Below are 24,237 nucleotides of genomic sequence, written 5' to 3' on the forward strand. Positions count from 1 at the left end.
ATATAACTGCAACTTACTCTAGTCAGCAAAAGCAGAATTCACCGTAAGACATCAGCCCAAAGAGTGTGACTAGATTGTGAGCAGGCAAGTGAGGCAGACTGTCACTGCCACCAGCTCTTCTTCCAAGAATAAAGTGGCACATTTCACAGCCTGTGTCCCTGTGGAGTGTATCTAGAAAACTATAAAACATTATGCCTTTTATACAGTGGGTAGCTGACGGGTTCAGAAACAAGTGAAAACAAAGTAATAAAAGTAGAATACTTGTCTTTAAAAGGCAGTTCTTAGTAATGCTTCCCTTTGGCAATTGTTAGGTCTTTACTTTAAATTTAACAGTTAAGTATATAAAGACATAGTGTTGTGTATAGTGGGTAGCACACAAGAGCTTTTGCAGCCGTGTGCATCCTTGGAGAATTCACAGAATATTCTTCAGTCGACTGCAATTCTGATGTTCCACATGGTTACAACATTTTTATTTCATTAACACCTAATTTACAAGCACAAACCATTCAAAATGTATCAGAACAGATGTAGGAAATAATTATAATTTAGATTGAAATCTTCATCTTCTAGTCACATATTTTAGTCCATCTATCTTAAGAAAAAATTAATAACTTATTGAGGGGAATTATGAAGAGATTTTTTTAAAAAGTTTTCCAATTTAAATAAAGAGGGCCAAAATTTAAATGACTCTTTTTTATCCATTTGCCTACTATTACACAGATGTGCCGTACCTGCACTCTGGAGCTGTGTGGTTTACTGAAGAATAGGACCTACTGATGGGACTTTCTACACCTTTTCAAATTCGCATTTTTGTGGAACCATCCACTGTAGCCCTTGGCCATTTAATTTATTACTTGGAGAGCTCTTTACATATCATTTTCTATTTTCAACAAAGTTATCATTTTACCTTGTAAACTTGACATTTCACTTAGAGTGCATAAAAACAAATTGAAAAAGGGAATATTTGTTCATTATGCCCTTACTAAAACAGCATCATATTTGATAGCATTTGCCAGATCTACTCACTTGGTAGGAAGATGAACCAAGTCCTACCTCCTCCCCATGAACAGCTTGCTTGCTCAACTAAACTGAATAAGCTATTGTTCTGGACTGCAATAGAAGCAGCCTGTGTGATGTGGATGTGTTGATCTTCATTCCATATCAACTTTCATCCGAAGTAACTAGTTGATGCCATTTGCCTTTGACTATGCAAATTTGAATGAAATTGGTGTCTGTTGTGACCTAATAGAATAAATAGGTCCACCCAAGACCATCTTCCTCCTCATTTTCAACCCATCTGCTCGTATGTATATTTATGACATCTATTTAATCACTCTACTTCCATTCACATTCCTCATTATATCTTTGTGTGTGTGTGTGTGTGTGTGTGTGTGTGTGTGTGTGTGTGTGATTGAACTCAGTCATAGTTTGTATTTTATTTCGAGACAGAGTCTCACTGCATTGCTTAGTGCCTTGCTGTTGCTGGCTGACTTGAACTCTCGATATTCATGCTTCAGCTTCTCGAGCTGCTGGGATTACAAGCATGTGCCACCAGGCCCAGTCCCTCATTATATCTTAATATACCTAATGGGTGACTAGAGGTTATTTGTACACTTCTTTGCACACTTCTCTCCCTACTGCTTCCGACCCTTATAACATTATTAACATTAAGTAAGTATATCACATGATTTGTACTACTCTAGCATGCATTTATTGTCTGAAGATAAAATAAATTAAGAAAAAAATGAACATTTTATTTATTCTTCAAGATCTTAGCCTTTTTATGATTTGGGGTAATGTCAAAGGAAATTTTGGAAAGGTGATATATGTAATTATCTTTGAGAAGCTTGTCCCAAAGTGAGTGAGATATTTTTCTTATAGTTCTGTTTTGAATAGGTCAACTTTCTCAGAGGATCCCATGTGTATTTTGTACAACTAGCTCTAAATACATGCAAATGGAAAAATGGAAATGTCCCTACCTTACAGGAAATGACTGTAGGTCTTATTCTCAAATGTCAAATATCTGCAAAATAAAAAGAAATTTAATATTTAAAGTGTGTAAAAAGTACTATCCCTCAAGGAAACAAAAACTGAAACATCAAACTCTCATCACCAATCAGAAATGAACTTCCAGTGAAGAAACAGTAAGACGATAACTGGGTATGGTCACACGCACCAGTTATCCCAGCAGCTCGGGAGGCTGAGGCAGGAGGATCACAAGTTCAAAGCCAGCCTCAACAACTTAGGAAGGCCCTAAGCAACTTAGGAAGTCCCTGTCTCAAAATAAAAAACTAAAAGTGGCTGGAGAAGTGACTCAGTATTTACACACCACCAGGTATTATAAAAAAAAAAAAAAAAAAAAAAAAAAGAACAGTAAAAGAAGAAAAATATAACACAGAGTTGTCCCATTGAAAATTGAAAAACACTAAATAAAAGAATAGCAATCAGATGAAACTAATTAGGGTGTCATGAGATAAAAATATGGAGTACAAATGAGTCTCTAAAATGAGAATGTGGAATTTATAGTATAAAGTAATTTTTCTTACCAGGAAGATTAACTTGACTTCACACATATTCATAGTACACTATATTCACCATTATTTAATTCTTAAAGTTTATAATGCTAATGTACGAAAAAATTAAATATTATACAAGATTCCATCACTAACTTTGGATTAGTTTTCAGATATCAGCAAAACAATATAATGATTACATAGAATTTAGTGTTTTACAAAGCATTTTCAACCATTTTGATTTTTACAAAAACCCAGAAAGAAGTATGAACATTTAGGAAACCATTTATTTAGCAAAACAAGATAGGAATTCCTGAGAGAAACAAATGAGATATCTCTAAGATTGCCCAGCTGAAGAAAGTTACTAGATACTAGGTACTAGTTACTAGGTACTAGGTACAGGGCTAGAAAACCCTGGTTGGTTCCTTGAGTAGAATAGAAAGAGACTGAAGAGTAAAGAAGCCAGGATGCCTAAAATTTGTTGGGCAGCTGCATAGGTGGGAGAGATGTAGAGGCTAAAGTATTCTAGAGAGTTCTAGAGATCGTTGGGGGTTCTTTCCTAAATGCATCTGGGTACTGATTGATGTATGCATTTGAACAAACTGCCCACATCCAGGAAAGGAAGCAGCTGGAAGGTGGCAGGAAGCAGTGCATGACATACATGCATGACTGAGAGAGAAACTTTCCTCCAGCCAAAGCAAAGAACCAGAAAATTCAAGGAGTGCTGGTTGGAGTACTAAGAATGCTCTGGTCTCTGTAGCAAAGAAAGTTAGTCCTCAGAGAAACCTAGCTCTGATCCCAACTAACAAGATTAAAAGAAAGACCAAAAGCATTAGACTGTTTCCAACAAACTTAACCATATCCCAAACAAAACTCAAAAATATCTGAGTGTAAAACTGTTTCAGCAAATTGATCAATATCTTGACCAAATGTGAGGTCAAAATGTATTCACAAGTAATTGCATTTAATTGTGAAAAAGTAAACAAAAAAGTGTTTTCCACTTCTATTTTTCAGTTCACCAACTTTGTATTGATTTTCAAAATATGAATACGCCAAGGAATCAATTCTTATATGGAAAAGATATCGTTAATGCTATTGTTTGAAACATTATACAATGCTTTTCCCTAGTGAAAATTTTTTTCTCTTTAAATTTTGTTTGTGTGTTTTACATAGTGAAAACAGATTACCATAAACAAGTGTCTGATTTCATATTTTTAACTTTATTTAAGAACACATTAATTTTTATAAAATATCAGAAATTTCTCTTCTTGCATCTAGGTGTGATACACGGTACCAGCATTGCAAAGCAAAGTATTGAGGGGTAGCTGGCAAAACTAAACCAAACCAAACCAAAGAAATACTATGGACTTGGTTTTGTAAGGACATATACTATGCATAATAAATTTAACATTCCTATAACTTCTACTATTACTTTCAAATCTATGGGACCAAGGTTCAAGGGATTTACTGCAAATACTTTTTGTCAGTTCTATAATTAATGGGACATATTAACAATTGCTATCTTCCTACTCTATTTGAGTTAAGCACTCTCTTTTTTATCCTAAATCAAATAACATGTGCACATTGTACCATGAAAATTATAAAATTTTGGTAATTTATAAATTGAAAATATAGACACAGGGAAATTAGAAAATATTTTTAATTAAAGGGAAATAAAACCACAACATATAAAAAAGTGTGAGATGCAGCCAAAACATCCTTTAGAAGAATATTCATAGTATTAAAATCTTGTATCAGAAAATAAGAAGGGTTTCAAACCAATTAGATACACTTCAACTGTAAGAATTTTTTTGAAACATAATACTAATGCTAAAACAAATAGCCAAAAGAAAACAATAAAGATAAGTACAGAAATCAGTGAAACAACAGAAAGGAACTTTCAACATAAAGAGCACAAAGAAAAACCAGTGAAAGTAAAAACTAGTTCTTTAAAAATATCTATTAAATTGATACAAGGAAGGTATTTCCCTCAAAAGAAATGTAAGTCCCCACAAGAACTGGAATAAGAATGTTGACAGTAATTTTATTTCCAGTAGTCCAAAAGCAGAATAAATCCCAACATACGAAATAAAATATCTAAAACATATTGACCCTTAGTTGTGAGAAAATAGCACAGAAAAGGAATGGATGATAAGGATGATTTCAATCAATAGTAAAGAGACGGTGGGATGTAAGAAATAAGAAGCGGGGCTGGGGATGTAGCTCAGTGGCAGAGCACTTGCCTAGCATGTGTAAGGCACTAGGTTTGATCCTTAGAAACTCATAAAAATAAACAAATAAAATAAAGGCAAACTGTCCATCTACAAGTACAAAAAAAAATCTAGAAAAAAAAGAAACAAGAAGGGGGAAAATCCCCACACGTCCCATACTGGATAAAAAAAATAAACTTCACATGTATTAAATGATTAAAAGTGAAACACAAAATATTTTTTTTCTAAATAATAACATAGGAGAAAATTTTCATGATCTGAAGATGGTAAAAGTTCTAAAACAGGACTCAAAAAGCAATAGTGCAAGAAAAAAATGATAAAACTGACTACGGTAAAATTAAGAACTTCATTTATCAAAAAATATACCACTAAAGAGTTGAAAACTAAGTTGCAGTGCTGGAGAAGATCCGTACAATGTACGTCCAAGAGTCAAGTTCACGTGTTGACCTGAAGGCTGAGAGATGGTTTTGATAGCTGGAAACATTATCTCTAGGTGTGGCTGTGAGGGTGTTTCTGGAAGAGATTGACATTTGAATCAGTAGACGGAATAAAGACGATCCGGCCTCAGTGTGGGAGGCATCCTCTAATCTGTTGAGGCCCTGGATAGAAAAGGTGAAGGAAAGGAAAGCTCTGTTCCTCTTCTGAAGCTAGGATATCGGTCTTCTCTTACATCTCAGCTTACGGATGTCAGTTCTTCAGACTATAGGATGGAAATTATATCACAAGCTTTTGTGATTCCTCAACTTACATATGGCATATTGCAGGACTTTTCAACTTTCCTGATCATATCAAGTAATGATTATTTTCCTCATGTATTCTCATGTATCTCTATGCTTCTATTTATAGGTAGAAAACTAATAAAACATAACCACTAATGCGCTCATATCCAGAATATATAGTAACTCCATGCATCCATACAAGAATAAGGCTCTGCACAAATCGTCAAGAGAATTAACAAATGATAATATTCAAAGGGCCAATGAACTTGTAAAAATATATTAATCTTTGTGAACCACCAGAGGAATGCAAGGTAAAAACATTATTATTATTATTCTACTACATGTATTTTTATTATCGAAGTATCTCAGAAAAAAACATCTTAATGATAATCATACCAACAATATGAAAAGGGAATCTTTCATATATTAGTACACAGAAATGTAAAAAAAGGTGCATACTGTGGCAAATAGGTTGATTATCAGTTGTGAAGGTTGAGGATAGACTATTGCCAGTTCCAGAAATTTTACCCCTACTGAACTGAAATATTTGCATATATGTATATCATGAAAAAGTTGCAAATATACATGTGCCCAAATGTGGAAAAAAAAAATATGCCTTTGTAAGAGAAGGTTAGCACATTTAAAACTGTTCAAAACTTAAAGACATTAAAAAAAATTAAAAATGGCACCACACAGCAATGAAAATGAAGAAATATCTGTACAAATAAGTGACTATAATTATAATCATAACTTTGAGAAAAAGAAAGTAGATAGAAGACCGTAATGCCCGGGCTTCATTTAGATGGTACAAAAATGGGGGAACAATACATACGATGTGTGGGTGCAAGTTCAAGTGGTAAAACACACAGACAAGCAAGAAATGATGACCATTGATGTCAAAATATCAGTGACCATTAGCTGGGAGTACACAGGTGTTGATCAGGAAGAATCTCAAAGGGAACTTCTGGTATGTTGGTAATGCTCATATTTTTAACCTCCCTAGAAATTAGGGTCCAGTTTGTTATTAGTAGTTTTGTTGTACTTTTTTTCTATTTGCTCTTTCTCATGTGTTTAAAAAGAACTTAAACTTTAACCATGAATAAATAAAAGAGCGAGAGACAGAGAGACAGAGAGACAGAGACAGAGAGAGAGAGAGAAAAGAAAGGCTAAATGATGTACCATAACCGCTTCAGTTTAGCACAATTAAGGAGAAACTCAAAATCTCTTTCCTCCAATCATTCCACACACTGGACTCTCAAATTCAAACTCACCACCATCACTTGCTTCCAATTTTAAATTGAAGTACATAATTCCTATATAGTTGAAACAGAAAGATTACATCCTGGAGATCAAGATTTACATTCCAGACTTTCTTGTCATTGTTCTTGTGACTGCAAGAAAAATTCTCGACTCCCACCAGGAGTTTCTGATCTGGTCAATGGATATGGGTACTACAATCTAACTCTTATGCTTAGATGAAATGACATATAAAAATGTTAGCTCATAGGAAATATTCTAAAATGCTCATTCTATTCTGTGAATAGAAACCCAATATACAATTATCCTTTACTTCCAACATCAATTGATGTCCTCTTCAAAGTGTTTCTGAGAAATAGAAAGGAAGCCCTGACATCTGGAAGCCAGGATGGCATATTCAGCTAGGCTGGGTGGTCTGTTCAACATTGGGTAATCATGTGGCCTTGATAAATGAAGAAAAGCAACCAAAGAACAAAGAAACTCTGCAACATTGTCTGAATTCAGACAAAAGCTAGAATATGGTTCAAACAGCAACAATGACCTAACATGGCCCTATCCTTGCAAATCGTAGTGATTGCTGACTCTGTACCGATTCCTCCTTCTTTCTAAATAAGAATGACTAGGATATCCAAACAAAAGGATTGTGTCCCTATGTTTGAACCCCACCCATCATCGCACAATGTAAACTTGAATCTTACTATGAGATCTTGTTTAGAAATCTCTGCCCCTTACTCTGTGCAGTCTCTCTCTCTGTGCAACAAGTCCACGTACCCAACTTGATTTCAGATGTGCTCTTGGTTGGCTTTGGCTTGGGAGCTTTGGCATTTCAAAGTTGGCCCCTCTTCTGGAATCCATCTGTCGCCCTTATATATGTGAGATCAGTTTTGCTTCATGCATAAACTATTTTGGCATCTTCACTGGACTTTTTACCCTGACTTTCCTACTTCCAACCCATGGTAAAGGGTGCTGAATATTTATTAGTCCAAAACACTCTTAAAAAAAAAAAAAAAAAAAAAAACGCTGTTTATCAGACATCTAATTTTACACATCCATTTTAATATTTAGTGAGTGAAAGACTGTCAGTAGCTGTTATCTCAAGAGACAAGATACATCCTTTGTGCTGTGGAACCAATTGTAAGCTGTGATATATCTGGGTGTTCGGAGATAAGGTGCCAAATGCATACCTGTAAGTGGAAAAGCAATTTTCTCTTATGCTTCATATCATAGTGTGTCAAAATTCTCTAATTCCTTTGTTTTGTTTTAAATGAAAAAAAGGTTAGGTTGTGAGTAAAAACTCTGTTTTGATAGCTTGAATCTCTGGAATAACCCTCACAGGAATTAGCAGAAAGCAGATCTAGTCAGAGCAATGTTTAGAAAATATAAGTTTGTACCTTGTCATTATATTTCACATTTCCAACTAGCTAACTGCAATGGGAACACTAGCTTCCTAGCTTCCTTTTTGTTTAATTCAATAGATACTTTTCATTTCTGCTTTTTAAAAAGTATTTTTAAAATTGTATTTTACATAACGTGACACATAAATTGCACACTGTGGAAAGAATTGTCTGCCTCCCTGAATGAAACCATTTTAATCTCAAGAGTTTTATTATCTGTTAAAATCTATTTAAATATAGGCATTCAATTTTACATTACTTGACATTTATGGGGAAGCTATTTTACAGCAGCAGGTTTCTGAATAGACAAGATCACAACAAATATTCATGATTATATGACACGCTAGATTGAAAAATATGAGGAAAGAATGATCTAAATATTCTGGGCAGTTCACATATATGACTATACCTAATAAAACTGGATCAGAGATCCCCTAGTACATTGTCTCTGTTTGACAACTCCAACTATGACATGTGTTAAGAATAGCCACCCTATTTCAACTTACTGTACTACAATATTAATTGAAGCTATTCTGTTTTGAATATTTAGCTGAACGATTTAATATTAAAACTGGGGACCAGAGACATCCATTTACAATGTGGAATTTTTAGTTAGGAATTAAGACTGTATTTTTTTAACTAGAAAATAACAGTAATTTTGCTAGTCGAAATGGTTGCAAAGAAAGTGAATTCTACTTTTATTATGCACCACAATCTGGTACAAAATTTCAAACCCTTAGCAGAGTGTTAAATGGGAGGGAGTGTCTAGGTGTGTGTGTGTGTGTGTGTGTGTGTGTGTGTGTGTGTGTGTGTGTATAAAGCATTTAAATATAAATGCTATGGGGTTATGTGTTTGTGTTTATATATAAATGTTATATACATACATATATAACATATATAAATTTATAATATATATGTGTGTGTGCACAGACATTTGCTCAAATTGCCAGATCTGATTTGGGTTAGAAGTAACCAAGAGAATGAGCTTATACAATTAGGGTTTTTTTTACCACCGGTCTCATGAGCCTGATACATGACAATTCAAACTGAAATTTTTATGAAGAAGAAAAGAAACAAATCACCACAAGATTTTAAATTACACAGAAGAATCTGCATGAAACTTCTATCCATCAAATGGCCACTGAAAAATGAGGTAATTACCTAAAATAATTTGCATGTTAAAAGCTAATGCAACATTACAAAGTAAAGTCCAGTTGTGAAAGCAATGCATAATTTCCTGGTTAATGTGTCATGCACAATATTCCTCCATGCTCTGTCAGAGCCCAAATAACAATATGGCCAATCAATCAAATATAAAAAAAGATAACTCAGATAAGAAATGAGTTCAGCTCTAATAAATCATGATTTAAGCTCAGTGAAATTTAGAGTTATGACAACTAATCACAGTATATTGTGTTTTTAAGGCAATACATTTAGATTTTAATTGGTATAATTATAGATTTTCAGTGATTCGAGATTAGTGTGTGAAGGCACAAAATCATTTTTTAGTTTGTAAAATGTCATCTATTAAGTTATTGAAGAAAGCCTCATATTAAAATATCAATCTGTAACACACAACTCTGCCAAAAGTTATGATTTGAGAGTTATTTAGTCAGGAACACTAAGAATGTCATTGGAGTACTATGGCCAAATTTCCTAAAGAAGGATTATGAAACACTTCTGCTCTCAGTGCAAAATGGGAACAGTTCTTCTCCAAGTAGAATCAATCTCCTCTGTCAGCCAAATGCAGGTGTGGCGATCACAAAGGAGAAGCAGGTGAGGAAAAGCCACAGGACTAAATGCAGAAGCCACAGCAGTGAGCTCTGACCTGTCACTTTGGAGAAAATTCAAAAGGAACATTCTCTCCTGCATCTACATTCTGTTCTTGTGTAAATGGAGAAACTCTTTAAGATATTAAAGATTAACAAGAGGCCAGATGGATGCTCCTCTTCGTTGGTGGAAGGCTAAATGGAAAATGGAGAGAAGTTTGCTTCAAGTCAAAGTACTTTTGGCCATTATAGAGAATGAGGAAATGACCCTAGATATACTTTTCATGGTGTGACACTGCTAAAATATCAGCTCTCTTTGTGCTTCTTCTTATGAGAAATATTTGACAAGCGAGTCTGTTAGATTATTCTTCTATCTGGGCCCCACCACTTCAGGGGTAAGGCCTTTGGCAAACCACCTAAGCATTTTTATGACTCTATTTTAACCATGAAGTTGGAGATAATAATGTAAAACACCCTAAGGAGTGAATGTGGCTATTGACCAAGACCAACTCAAGTGACGAGTATTGTCAGTGTAAGGCTAGTGACTGGAGCTTAGCTCTGTGATTGGTACTATGTGCAAAATAGAAATTTATCACTTTTGTTCTTCAGTCATTTCACCTCTTTCACTCATTTCCTCATCCGTAAAGTGAAAATAATAATAGCACTCATACTTTTGTGTGAATTAGATGAATGAATAGGCTTCATTTCTTATAATAGTTCCTAATATATAAGTACTTGAAATTTTAATAAATTAATCATTGAGAGCTACATGCAGACATTCAAATTTTAATTAAACAAAATTTAAAATGTCACATGAGCCACATTTCAAATGCTCAATATCCACAGGTAGCTAATGTCTCTTGTATTGAACAGCACAGATTAGAATATCACTCTCATCTGAAGAAATTGTGTTGCACATTGCTAATAGATATGGACTTAAAGATTTATAAGGAGAAATCATCACTCATGAATTTTGCAAATTGCAAAAGGAGATGGTGAGGATGGTGAAGAAATAGTTTGCAAAAGATGATTCACTGTGTAACTTCACATTGTCTCAGTTGTTTTAGATATGTTTGCTTTACATTTAGGCATTCATTTTTAAAATTTATAATGTAACAATTCAGCTGTACATTCTAACTGTACATAATACTGACTCCATTTAGCAAAGAAAAAGTAATTCATACTATCAATTTGATAGCAAAGTACCAAGTAGAATTCACTTAATGCGAATTACTAATTATTCATAAAGGACTTAAAATATATCTTTGAGCGGAACCCCAGAATAACAAGATTTATAAAGGCTTTTGCAGCCTAAATTCTTTTGTTTGTGATCAAAGTTCAACAGACTGGAAATAATTTCATAAGTCACAAATAACCCCCATGCAATTGTTAGCAAATATATACCAACATACTTATTTAATATCCATTGACATATAGTATCAGTAATGAAAAGAACAATTACATCACCAGTTTCTCAAGTGATAGTGACCTTCAATGTCAAAATTCTGTGGCCCTTTTTTTTCTTTCACGTTTTCATCTCTGGCCCTGGATTTTTTGGAATATGTGATGCTACCGATTATTTAACTTTGGAAACAGGATCACCTTTGACCTTTGTATGCAAGTCTGTGCTGCTTCTCGGGACACTTCAGGTGTTCTATTCCTCGACCATTCTCAATTAGTATTTCCACCTGGTTGTCAGTGGGTACTTTTTTTATGTTACCTTAAATTCTCTTTTGTGTTTTCTACTCTATTCTGTAGTTTGAGGTATCTTGTGTGTACCAATAGTGTTACTTCCTATACCCCTAGCAGGAACCTTACATACCATTTGGAGTTCTAGAGCTATATTTTATTTTCTGCATGTTCCATAGACCCGATCCTAGACATTGTAAAAATAAATCAATCTTACTTTCGCTGTATTTCTCATTTACGAAAGAAATTCACACACACACACACACACACACACACACACACTCTCTCTCTCTCTCTCTCTCTCTCTCTCTTCCTGCATTTTTCCACTTCTCACTAGCCAAGAACTATTGATCATGTACATGTATCTGCCTCAAATGCTATTACTAAGTCACTGAATCAGGCTTTTCCTGCTTCCTCTGGAGCATGGTGTAAGTTCATCCCTCTCCCCAGGTGCACATTTCTCTGCTCCTATCTCATCCCCAAGAGCTACTACAGTAATGCAGTGACTTCTCTTACCCACTACCAGCTTCACCTCCACAGGTGTTATCAACACAATTTCAAAATCTTTTGCGTCTCATCACTTAGACAGGCACTTTCAAAAAGTCCCTTAGCATGGGCACGTCATGGTCCTTCTTCAAAACTCCTGCTACCTTCTCAGTCCTTCTTCTCTACTCCCCCTGCAACATCCCTGACCTGGCTATGTCAAGATACCTGCCTTTCCCAAAATGCACTTTGACCACTCATGCCTTCAAAAATCATTGTGGATGCTCATTACCAGGAATCTTGCCAAACCTTCCTGTTTTTTGAAATTCATAATAATTTAAGACTCAGGAACCACAACTAATTTTCTGCTTTTATTTTTTTCTGGTACTTTCTTTCACTTTTCCTCTCCTATGCAGAACTCAATTTGTAGAGTGTGGTACCAGCTGGGGTCTTAGAAACAATTCCCCAACGTGAGGGATACCTGCATGCATATTCAGAGCCTAACCACACCACATCTATCCCCACCACTGAGACCACAGTCAAACCATCATCCTGGGTCTCCTCAAGTAGAGGGAGCATGTGAAGTGGTCTCTCTGCTGCTGCTTCTACACTCTCTCCCCTTCAAATAGTCCCAACAGAACAAACCAACTTTCTGATCCACTTTGCTATGTTGTTCTTCCTCAGCAATTATCAAATAACATATCCTGTTTTTAATTATTAATTTAAATTTATTATCCTCTTAATCCTTAGAGAAAGAAGTAGTATTTTTACATTTTAGGTTTCATTTCTGATGTATCCTTTGTGCCTAGACAGGTTTCTAACACATAGATGTCAATTAATATTCAATGAGTCTATGAGGGATATAATGCATAAGCAATTTCTGGGATAAGACTAATGAAAAAGATGGAAAGTTAAAAAATTCAAAATGGAATATTCCACAAAAAAATAACTACATATCTATAGAAGAAGTACACTACTAAGTGACCTGAAACAGGTAAATGTACATTTCCCAATGATTGGTCAATTGTTGGTCCAATAAAGCTTATGGAACATTGACAAAGAAACCATTCCTATTTCTTTGATTATTATTACCAGAGCTTTATGGTTATATACAGTACTTGGGTGAATCACCCCAACAAACTCATACAAGCATGGAAATCAATTTCAGTTCATGACCCCCCATTTCCCTCTCCCTTTCTCTCCTGCACTCCCTCCCATCCCCCATTCTCCTTCTTCTACAATACTAGACATCCTTTCACTCTTCTCTTAATTTGTATTTCATTTTTTTCTTTATGTAATCTTATCCTTTCCTGTGCCCTTCTTTTATTTTACTCTAACTTCAGCATATGAGAGAAAACATTCAACCTTTTAGTTTTTGAGTTTGGCTAATTTCAGTAAGTATGATATTCTCCATTTCCTTTCATTTACTAGCAAATGTCATAATTTCATGCTTTTTCATGGCTGAGTAGAACTCCACTATTCCTCTTTGTCAGTAAGTAGATAATACTGCTGAAAGATAGTTTCCTTTATATGTCACTTTTCAGTCTATGAAATGTTGCCACATAAAACTAGAAAATATGGTATTTTCATAATTTATCTGATGACATAAGCTATTTCTTAGGGCCTTGTCGAATTATAGTTTTATTGAATGACTTTGGGAAAATTCTGAAGAGAGAGATTTGTGGCTGTGAGAGATGGTAGGGAAACAGAGCTAGAAAGATGATCCCTAATATTCGGCAGGAAGAGTCATTTGCTGCTATCACAGAGTGATCGGGGAACAAGGGCCCTGGGGTGATGATCTGTAATAGACAACAAGATGCAAATTGTACTGTGTGAAAAACTGAGACTGCCAAGGTATGGTCAAAAGGTACAGTGGACATGTAAAATGTATGGTGAGTGTAGTCTTTTCCATTGCTTTCCTTAACAGTTAAATAGGAGCTGCATCTTTAATTCTTTTTTTTTTTTCTTTTTTTATTAAAAATCATAAATTTACATAGGGCAATGTTGCTTGATTCATTGTTATTTTTTCCCTTCCCCCCCCCACTTTTCCCTCTATACAGTCCTTCCTTCCTCCATTCTTACCACCCTCCTTATCCCTAACCCTAACCCGAACGCTAACCCCTCCTACCCCCCATTATATGTCCTCATCCGCTTATCAGCGAGATCATTTGTCCTTTAGTTTTTTGAGATTGGCTTATCTCACTTAGCATGATATCCTCCAATTTCATCCATTTGCCTGCAAATGCCATAATTTTATCATTCTTCATGGCAGAGTAATATTCCATTATATATATATATATATATATATCTATATATATATATATATGCCACAGTTTTTTTAATCCATTCATCAACTGAAGGGCATCTAGGTTGGTTCCACAATCTGGCTATGGTGAATTGAGCAGCTATGAACATTGATGTGGCTGTATCTCTGTAGTATGCTGATTTTAAGTCCTTTGGGTATAGGCCAAGGAGTGGGATAGCTGGGTCAAATGGTGGTTCCATTCCAAGCTTTCTGAGGAATCTCCATACTGCTTTCCAGAGTGGCTGCACTAATTAGCAACCCCACCAGCAATGTATGAGTGCATCTTTAATTCTGCGGGCATGCAATTAGACCTTGTTTTCTATAAGTTTTTCATCCTAAGAGGTCATAAGAAATCCTAGACAAGAGGATACTATCAAAATGATTGATTGCTTTAGTATGATATAACCAAATTACTAAGGATTTTAAATTAGAATACTTCTCTAAGTGTTTGGATTCTTTAATGAAGAGGATTGACAAGATTAAAATAGTATTATCCAAAGATTCAACTTCACAGGGAAGGAAGTGAGGTTGCAGAGCCCAGTTTGATGCTTCTAACCAGAAGTTACTGTCAAATCCATGATTAATGCATTACATTCTGATATCTAATAATCTGGTTCATTATCATCTTATTTATTTGTCTAATATCAGTTACAATTAGGACCATGCCAGGCATGTATACTCATATTGAAATAAGTTTATAAAAAGACAACTGAAATTATGCTGGTTATATGAATTCCAAATTAGAATATCTATGTCAAAAAGGTCACAGTTTTGATTAGACTATTTTTTTCAGGCCCTAAAAGTTTAAATTTTAATAAAGATTAAATTACATATCTTTATAAATTAGAAAAAAATCAGAAAGATTAAAAGTTCTACTTATGCATGCATATTTTTATCTAATTGTTCACTGTGCATCTTAGCAGAGCTTGGCTTTACCAATTATTAATATTTCTGAAAATTGATATTTTCTAATCTCTATAAGACATAGGAAAGTAGAAATTATTTGTTAGCTTTAAATACCAATGAAAAAGTTATTGAATTAGAATTTTTCATTTCCTCCTTGAACTGTGCAATAATTTAAAGTTGTTTAAAATGATAAGCCATAATTTGTTTTTTTAATTAAATGGTTAGATCTAGTTAACAATAATTATGTTGGTATTATTTTTCATTCTATTATCACAAAATTCTTGGAAATATTTTCTGTGAAAAGATCCTGAAAACTTAGGTACAGTAAATATGACTTCAGAAGTTCAAGGTGATAATTTATTTTGATGTGAATATTTGCTAACACATTAATTTTTCTTGTCAGTATTCTAAACCCTGACATTTCTGGGCTCCAAGTGAATTTATACAATATTTTTGAGAAAGGTTATATAATCAGAAAAATGGTCTACAAAGTAAATAATCCTAGGATACTCTATGTATCAGAAATACTACATAATATTTTGAATACTATAGTTCGTTCAAGTTTTTAAAGAATATAATAACAGTAAAATAATTATAAAACACTTTTATAGTAATAGCTATAAGCATATTATATCAAGAACCTTCTGCATAATATCTTATTTTAAACTTCACAACACCATCTATGAGGAAAATATTATTGTCATTTTTGTTTGAAGATGAGTAAATTAGAACAGAGAGCTTAAGGAATTTGCTCAAAGTTACACAACTAGATATAGAGACAATAGGATTTGAACCCCAAAACCAGAGTCCATGATCTTAACCAAAAGATGAGACCACCTCTCCAAAAAGTGGCTTTTATCTTTGCTTGGCAAATGAGAAAAGAGAAGGTCAGAGATATAAAGTTGCAAGTCAGAATTTGAACTGAAGTATTTTGAGTAAAATTCTACAGTATTGATTAGTAGCACTAAATGCACCAATTTTATGTTGTCCTGGGAAATCTTTTTTATTATATCTTTTATGATCTTTGATAATTAAAAACAATGACTGCTGTAGTACAATAAATAAGGGTATAATTGTGTAAAACATGTTTACCTCATGTGAATGAAATTTGTACAAGTTTCCTACCCTAGATTTTTTTCAAAGGAGTTAAGGACAATGAAGGGTATTTTTTTTTTTTTTTTTAATAAAAGTGACTATAGGGGCTGGGGAGATAGCTCAGTTGGTTAGAGTGCTTGCCTTGCAAGCACAACGCCCTGGGTTCGATCCCCAGCACCACCAAAAAAAAAAAAAAAAAAAAAAAAAAAAAAGTGACTATATATAACATCTGTATTGATAATATCACTTATGAAGCATTTTAATCTGAGGCAATAACTAGCACTATTTTTGCTGATGAGGAAAGGGAGACTGCAATACAAGGAAGTCAGTGTTAGAAGACAGATTGCAATTTGGTTTATTTGATATTAAAGACATTCCCACACAACAAATTCAAATACCACACAATGAAAACACAATCAGATTTCAAGCACATTGCCACATGCAAATATTTGCTGAGGCACTGAGAATTGCAGGGAGTTAGGCAAATTTGATATTACAAATCACCACGAGCAGTTTTTCATACCATAAAAGCTGATATCTTCTTTTAAATGCAATTTGATTAAAATGGGAATTTGCTGTATTATGTTACTGATTTTGCTGATGGAAAGATGCAGCTTGACTTATTTGCTATTGCATAGTGATGGAATTTGAACACAAGTTTGTAATTTCCTAATTCATTATTATCTCCTATTTGAGTCAGGATAAGAAAAAGATTGGACTCCTCCAAAATAAACTCATTATGGATATTACAATTGATACAAGTCCTGATAAGAAGAGAGTATTACAAGATGAGCCAATGAATGTCATGGGGTGATTTAGTTACGTGCAGCATGTTATATGTTGTCTTTAAGTTCCCTAAACAATGAATCTATTTTGCTTACACATTTAAACACCAAGTTGAAATAAATATTTAAATTTTTTCTATATATTCCAAACAATGTATATTTTTGGTTTAAAAAGAATTATTCCTCCATTCGTCTCTCACCCCCCCCATTATATATCATCATCCACTTATCAGGGAAAGCATTCTATCCTATGTACATCTATGATTACACAAATGGTATAAATCTACATCATGCACAACCATAGAAACAGAAAGTTGTACCACATTTGTATACAGTGAATCAAAATGCAGTCTGTAAAAATAAAAAAAAATTAAGAAAAGAATTATTATCTCATAAAAGTGATGAGATAATAATTGAACACTATTAAAAACAGTAAAGTCACCCTACCCTCTTAGCTCCCATTTCTCATGTTTAATCACTAGTATGCATGATTTCAGGACATTTTTTCTATTGACCATATACTTTGCTTCATTCTATATATTTCAATATACTCCTGTATTTCATGCATATTGTATCCAAAATAGGGTCATACTATATATTTTTTATAATTTGTTTCTGTTTATACAAAACATTGAAAACAGTTACATAGTCATCAGGCTCATGTGCTTAACAACTCTAAAATTTTTGGTAGATTTCAACAATTTCCTTTAAAAATAATGCAGAGATTAAAAAATGTAGAGATAAATATCCTTTACACTTGCAGCAGGAAGATTATTTCTGGAGATATCACGAGATTATGCTGCTGTTTACAAATTCTCACAGCTCTTCATTACCAAAAAAAAAAAAAAGAAAAATCAAAATTTACTGGAAAAGTAATTTTAAAAATACTGTGAACTTTTGTAGGAGGGATTGTTCACTGGTTGACAGTAACTCTGACAAATTTTGTTTATTATTCCATGTGTTAGTTTTGCCATCAGCAAAATGAAAATAATAATAATAATAATAATGCCTATGCCATAGGATTGCTGAGAAGATTACATTATTGGAACAATTACATTCACTTAAAGGAGCTCCAGAAATGTCATCTCTAAATTTGATTTATGTGTGTTCATCTAGGATAAGTGCATGATATAAAGTGAAAACTTTCTTTTTAACAAAAATTAAGGACAAAAGGTAGAGAGAATTTGACTTGAAAAGCTAACTTTATTATATACAAATCTTACAAATACTTCCTTTACTGCTTCCACACATTTCTATTTCACTGATTTATTTGTAAATTCTAGAGCCATAACTGTAGTATAAAACAGTGCCTGTTAAGAACAGACAATATACAAAAATGAAATACACCCATTACTGTACCTAGGAAACCAAGCAGTAATCACACTCACTTTCATAATCTTGTAGTGACATTTTAGGGTGAATAACTGTTAGTATTCAGAATTACAAAATTGGGAGTAAATTGCAAACGTGTCAGTTTGCATATTTCATCTCCTTCCAAGTCAACAATTTGAATAACTTAGAATATAGAAAGGTACATTTGAGGCACTTATTAACATGTATTAAAAAGCTCATTAATCCTCTGTGTGTGTGTGTTCATGTGTGCCTTAGGTAACTTACTTTCAAAATTGGTACATAGACAAATTACTAACATTTTTAACTGGGTACAACGTTAAGCCTTTACAAATGCCCATTCTGAATTCAGATTTACTTGTTTAATTATTATCATGAGGCCTAGGATCAATATCCTAACAAGTAATTGGATACATATAGAAATGAATATGCATATTCACAGAAGAGATAGGCTTGCTCCAAGTGGAAAGAGACAAATTCAGTTATTTTGGATGCGTATTATTTCTCCTCTTTTAATAACTCAGGAAAAAGCTGATTTGACATCTCTGGGTCATTTTGGAGGGTCCTGCTTTCTGAAAAGGTTAATTCTGGAGAAGGAGTCTCTATTGTTATGTAATCACAAAGAGGTTCTCTGTCCCTTGATTTTTGTCAGTACAGGATTATGGAGGCAGGTCCCCTTTCCTCTTCAGAAAGTTTGCATTATGCACCCAGTCTAGCTATGCTAAGTTTCTCAACACCTTTGATGGGATAATTAGAGCCTGGCTAATCATATGTGTTCTACAATTCTTCTTCTTCTAAGAGTTTGCCAGATCACCCTATCATGATTTTACATAGGATGACATTAATGTTGTTTGTGTATTGGGGCCAGGCTTCTATTGTACTACAGGTGATGAAAAAGTACATGATAATGTTATGTGAACTGAGCAAAATAAATGTAAATTCAATCAGAGATATATTTGACTATCCTAAGTAGATAATCCCACAGCAGTTCACACTGTTATCGATCTAGGAAACACTCTCAATTTTCCAGCATGATCAACGTTTTCTCTCTTTACTTCTACTGCCTATTCCAACATTCACTAGTCTTGTTGGAGCCATTCCTTATCACTGCTATTCAAGTGGAGAAAAAAATGCTTCTGTTTGTTGACATGATTGTGTTGGAGGCGTGAGCTGCTCCATCTTCCCACCCTGTACCTGAGGAAGTCGAGAAAGCTTTCTTAGCTTCCTAGTGCTCCGAGCCCACCTCTTTTCTAAAGCTTTTCCTAACCCTGCCCTTGGCAAGTGAACTGGTCCTCTCTCTATATTGTGCCTACAAGTGGTGGAGTATTTTTTTTTTTTAATCTGACTTTCATTAAATGTTAATTACTTCTGTAGTACTCTGCAGTCTGTGGAAAAGTTTTAATTCCTGAAAAATTAAAAGCATGGCAAAAAAAAAAAATATATATATATATATATGAAGTCCCACTCTGTAAAATGTACATTTTGAGAAGAAAAAATATGATATGATACAAACATGCAAAAAGTAAATAAAATAGTTGTAACTAGACAAACAAACAAGTAATGCCATACAAAGGATGTACCAGGAAGGAAATGAATAAAATGCTGTCATATAAAATAAGAAGGATAAAAATATTTAGGAAAATGACTCTGTGGGGTACGGAGGCTGAACCCCACAGGAGGTAAGTATAGGAGGAGTAAGCAAAGAGAAGTCCAAGCAAGAACCGTTTTAGGCAGAGCCTAGATCATGGGAGCAAAAGGGGACTTTTTTTCTTAGTTCCATTCATTTCTTCCAACACTAATCTTTCAGCCATCATCGTATAGTAGGATGCAAAGAAGCAAATAAAACAGCCCTGGTGGAAACTCGATTAGATTACAAGTGAGAATGAAACACACAAATGACATACGAACGTATTAATAAATAATAATCTTGCATCTTGATACGGTGCATAAAAATGACATGGGGAGCCCTTGGAGAGTGTGAAGGGACCTTATTTCCATAGGATAGCTAAGGAAGCCTCACTGAATAGATAAGGATCGATCAGAGCCAGAAGCAATGTGAAGGAGTGGATTAAGTGAAATCTAAGAGAACACACCAGGCAGGTGGAAGAGCAGTTCAAAGCCCAAGGCTAGGAGGAGTCTGGGCAGTTAGAGAAGCAGCAGGGCTCCTCGATTGGAGTACTGGGAGCCAGGGGGACAGTGGAGGAAATGAGGGGACAATGACCGACCTCGGCCAGGTTGTTGCTGTGCACTGAATGGAAAGTCTGGGTACAGTCGGTATAAAAGTAACATGTACTATTGGAACTCTGTCTCCACTTTCCTCTTTTACTTATACCCAGAGAATATGCTTCTCGAAATGATTCCATGAGGCCACCCAATGCCCAGGTATACCTTGTGCTCATTGAACGGATGTTCATTAATTTTCAGTCATTGTTGAACATTAGAACTGTAGGTGAAGTTTTTTTGTTTTTTTTTTTTTTTTAATTAAACATTTCTGGCTTTCATGCATGAGGAGTAGAAGCCTAGATATTTATACGTATTTTTTTACATGATTATGGGCAACGTGATGAGCAACACAGGTAGAAAACCACTGTTTTCTACTCAGTGGGTCTAATTGACCATTGTTCATACAAAATAAGAATTATCAGGAGGAAATATGCTATCATCAAGATGATTTCTTTCTCATTTTCATTGAATTTTTATCACTGAGATTACCAATTGCAGAGTGTGTTGATATGACTTTCAATCACATTTTGCTGCCTGGATATTACTGAAGATTTCTACATTCTCTTTTCAAACTTGAATCACATCACTAATGAAAAGATTAGTTTGTAGCTGATGAATGCATTTTAATGGTAAAATATCTGAAAGTTATTTTCCTGATACTACAGGGGTTACAAATTATCCAGTCATAACCTAACAGATATTACATCAGGGTTGAAATATCATTAACTTTGTTCTAACTGATAATTCTGTCATAAATAAAACAATCTTTTAAATTATACTAAGAAACCTGATTGATTTATATGCTATATCCTTAACAGTTGCAAAGTATTACTGGAAATTAAAATGCACAAAGACTTCTCCTAATGTTTAATATGAATAAAAACATACAATAGAAAGAAAATTATACTCAGTAATCTTCCAGCTGAGTCTGAGAATTCCAGTGCCAATTGCTTTAAAGAATAAATTCTGATAGCAGGCATATATTCTACTACATTATGCATATGAGTCTTGCGTATATTGAAAGAAGGAATGGCATTAAATGTGACATTTTTGCAAAGATGAAAGAAGAGTTCTTTTCTGAAAATGAGATGAATCAATCAAAGTTGAGAAAAATCAAAATAAAAGGAAATGCCCTTTCTAAACAAGTCTGTATGAAAATATTACACTGTTCAACAAATATGCTTATGACTTGATTCAGAATTATATGTATAATATAATTTACTCAATTAGCAGAATATTGTCTCTTTACATGTCTGCCCAGAACAGTTATATATCCTGTAATGTTCAGAAAAATGTCAGATGCACACATGCTGAAGGTGTCATATTATAGTTACAAGTTCTAGAGTTGTGATTCTCAAAGGGAAAGGAAGTTTCAAGGAAATGGAGAAGCTGAAGCATAGCAATGAAAAATGTAAGGACTCCTTTGATTTTTTTTTTAAATCAAATTGTTTTAATTGTTCATTTATGCTACTTATGGTTTTAAAATACTTCAAAGCTCAAATACAATTGAAGGAAGGTAACATACCTTTCTAGAGTACAGAAAAAACAGTGTTTAAAATTTTGTAGAATACTGTCTAGGAATTACAAACGACATAGTACTTGCCTGAGTAGGTTGCATGACCCTGTACTAAAGCAAGGGCATTGAAGATCTCTATTTTCAACAGAGGAAACTGGAGAGGAAATATTTAGAAGACAGGTTATATAACTAACAGTCATCATTAGAAATTTTACTTTGGTGGTGTTATTCAAGCATATTTGTTAGATAAATTAGAACTTTCATTCTAAAAATAATCTTCACAAAATAAATCAAATATGCTTTCCTCTAATTCTCAGTTTGTGTCTGCTAATTCATTTTCCATTTTGGAGAGAAGTGAAGGTCATTTAAAGTTGAAGATGATACTTTCTATACCAGCATTATTTTGTAGAAATTTGAATTAAATTTGGCAGTTCAAACACAATTAGCTACTAAACTGATAAAGTTTTAGATACTTCTTTCCCAAAGTGAAACTGATCCCATGAGGTTCAGATTTATAAAATGTGAGAAGGTGGAAATTGTTGCAAGTCAATATATGTGTAACTTTGGGAGTTGGTGATTTGCCAGGAAACCATTCTTGTAACACATTACTATTATTGTTGGTGGCTAGATGGCAAAAAGAAACTTACAGATAGGGGATAAAGAACATGAACCAACACTATGCTCAGCACTTTATGGACACTGCTTTCTTTCATCCATAAAATGCACGTTTTACTGGGTGTTATCATTCTGCTGTGTGAGGTGAGCTGAATTACCCACTTCGGCTGGGACAGTGACACCTTTAACCTTGACTTCTCCCTTCCTGTACTTTGCTCAGACACTGTGGTCTCTATGTTAAAACTGGCTTGGCCCACTACAATTAAAAAATAGTTGAAGAAATTTTAAGTATGATTTCTGAATAAGGTCTCAATTCTGGGGTGAGTTCCTTGAAAATAAAAGGAGCAGATGACATGGTTAAATAGAACAGGAACAAACACATTAGGATTTCCAATGTGTTTTTAGCAATAGTAGCAGCAAAACTAGTTGCTACACAAATATCAATTCCCCATGTTGCTTGACATATTTATACTTTCAACTTATTCACACAACTTCACAGCAAAATATGATTATTGGAGAAAATCAATCTTCTACGAAAAGAAGAATGTTTCAGACACATTGCATCAAAGATTGTGTGTGTGTGTGTGTGCCTGCTCACATACACGTATGCAAGTCTTGGAAACTGAGTTGCTTTCATAATCACCATCTGTGCTGGAGTTGAGTAGAATGGAACACAGGTTCAGGAGCACGCACAGTTCTGTTGATTGTTTTGTTATCTGGAGAACTCTTGCCTGGCCTAGCCCATGGGAGAAAGAGTGTCAATCACATTTTAAACATGTGGTTGGGAAGTTGGAAAACTTTTCCTGCATTTGGTCCATGCCCCTCATAAAACACAATGGAATGGAAATGCATAATAAAAATATATTTTATGATAGGAAAAGATGATCCATGATAAGTGACTAGTCCTTATTTATTCTGATAGGTTTTTTCTGAGGACTATTCAACATGCATCTGAATATAATCTTAAAATTATCTTATACACTAGGGAAAAAGAATCAGTTTTGTGTTAAATGCATTTTGAACAGGAAATGATTTAGAACAAATTAGAAAATGCTCTGTGGTATCATTTGACTGTGAATTTTCAAAGGTCAAAATAATCATGTTATTTCTGAAATGCAAATGCATATTAACCTGGACATTAAAAATAAATGAACTATTCATAGCCCATGATGTTAATAATCATATATACATTTTCTCTGAAGTCTGAAAGAGATACTCTAAAGCTCCAAATACAATGGAGGTATGTGGGTGTAGCTTTTAGGTTATAATGAAAACCATAAAAAAAATTTAATTAATATTCTCTCAGAAATAAGAACTCATAAATGAAGGATTAAGAAAGAAATGCATAAGTGTGGTATGTTCCCAAGCATCCCCAGATTAGCTGGCA

The sequence above is a fragment of the Sciurus vulgaris genome, assembly GCF_902686455.1.
Source record: "Sciurus vulgaris genome assembly, chromosome: 6".
Lineage (NCBI taxonomy): Eukaryota > Metazoa > Chordata > Mammalia > Rodentia > Sciuridae > Sciurus > Sciurus vulgaris.